This window comes from Acyrthosiphon pisum, chromosome A2, assembly GCF_005508785.2.
Source record: "Acyrthosiphon pisum isolate AL4f chromosome A2, pea_aphid_22Mar2018_4r6ur, whole genome shotgun sequence".
Taxonomy (NCBI): domain Eukaryota; kingdom Metazoa; phylum Arthropoda; class Insecta; order Hemiptera; family Aphididae; genus Acyrthosiphon; species Acyrthosiphon pisum.
Window position 1 is genome coordinate 102,930,926 of NC_042495.1, and position 1,894 is coordinate 102,932,819.

The 1,894-nt window shown below is 49.4% G+C and overlaps 1 protein-coding gene across 14 annotated transcripts in view; it reads left to right on the forward strand.

Annotated features, from left to right (window-relative positions):
• Nucleotides 1-813: 813 nt before the first annotated feature.
• LOC100163038 overlaps nucleotides 814-1,894 on the forward strand; it is a 312,933-nt gene continuing 311,852 nt past the window's right edge. For all 14 annotated transcript variants that reach the window (XM_029489305.1, XM_029489306.1, XM_029489308.1 and 11 more), the window contains exon 1: nucleotides 814-1,384. The gene's annotated coding sequence lies outside the window, so the exon portion shown is untranslated. The remainder of the gene's footprint in view (nucleotides 1,385-1,894) is intronic.

Here is a 1,894-nt window from a genome sequence, read left to right on the forward strand (position 1 = left end):
GTTGACTATGACCCAAAACAGATGCAGTGATCTGACGGTAATAAGTATGGAAGGAGAATTATCTAATAAGATTGTCGATAGTGATATTTTATAAACATTTGAATCTAAATTGTTTCAGGGTAGCTAGATACTTAAAATTTGCGTGGTACCTCGTTTCATAACGTAAGAAGGGTTATTAGTGATCTACCGGCAATTCAACAAGTTTAAGATGTTAAAAAAAGATAAATATTTTATTTTTTATTTATTTTTATTTATAATATCATAGTATGCCTGGTATAACATATAGGTCGCCAAATACGATACCGCTTACATGAACGTGATGAGCCAGCTCCAGTAGACACTGAATACTTAATTAATGACAAAAAAAAAATATAAAAATGTTATTGCTATGCTCTGTGGTTTATTTTCATCCTTGTTTTTATAGGACTCCCCGTGATTACCTACAACTAAACTTTCGTGACATTAATTATTGGTAGTGTGCAGGTGGGCTTTGCCATCCACGGCCACGGGGCTTACTTTGAACTTTGGTCTTCTAAACATCTAGCCCCCGTCAGTATTAAGTCTTAGTTACGCCTGTGCGGGGCCATATGCCCACGACAAACGTATAACACACACGGCCTATATTAACGGTAGTCGGACCAGCAGGTGCGTATTGCACTCGCGGCGGGCGGCAATGTATACGCACGCCGACGTGAGACATCAACAAGTCGGGCGGCACAAGCGCACACGCGGCGGTAAAACGCGGGTCACCATGGTGACCGCGGTTGACGGGCGGACGGTGGCGGGCGGGCGACATCATTCGCGTACGGGCGGCACGTCGCGTCAGTCGTCGTGTACGTGTACGCGCGCGTGTTTGCCGCTCTACAGACTGCACCGGACCGGTGGTGCGCGCGTGTTGTTGTGTGCGCGTCAATCGTATACGCACTATAATATACGTGTATAGGTACACCGAACACCCGCCACCCCAATCACCACCACCACTACCCTCTAATTCACTCCGCACACGCCGTCATCACCACCACCGCCAACACCACCACCACCGACGCCGACTCCACCACTACCCGCGACGACCGCGGTTTCCGCAACCGAATCGCCGCCGCACCACCTGATGGATCCGCGCCGGACCGTGTAACTGCCGTGGTGCGACACACGACGACCGCGACGACACCGACACCGCGCCGCTCGCGCACTGCTTGTTTCGCCGACACGACCGGCACTACGACATTATCGTCGCTGTCGTCGTCGTCGTCGTCGTCGTCGTCCAACCGTCGGCTCACCGGCCGCAACACTTCGTCGCGGTATCATATACCGCGACGGGCGACGACCGCGGTCACAGAGTCCCGTTCGAATATCTTCTTCTGGTTTGCGGTTGTCCCACTGCAGGGTGAGTGTTAAAATGTTCACTGTTATATTGTGTGTATCTGTATTATACAATATTGGTTTCTGTGTTTTCGCGAGTACACGCAGCAGAGGAGAGAAATGTTTTTCAAACATTTTTTTTTTCGCGGCCGGATCGAATCGAACTCGCGCGTGGTACAGCAGCGAATATAAGAAACGATAAAACCACAGTATAGCGTTGTAGATCGATCGTGTGCGCGGATATCTTCCTGTACGCGGCCGCAGCAGAAACTATAGCGGTGGCGGCGCGGCGGCGGAACGTGATGCGATGTATAGTGCGACGCGGACGTCGTGTTCGGATGTCGGCGGTGAACTTTAGGCCGGGCCGGAAATTACCTCGTCGTGCGGTTGATAATCGTTATTACACGGGCTTTATTCGCATTAATAATAATAATAATAATAATGTTTTGCGGTAGATTTGCTATACGTACCCGGTAATTTTATGTTTTTTTTCCAGACACTTCGTCCAAAAATTGTGCGAGCGCACTTGTGTGTG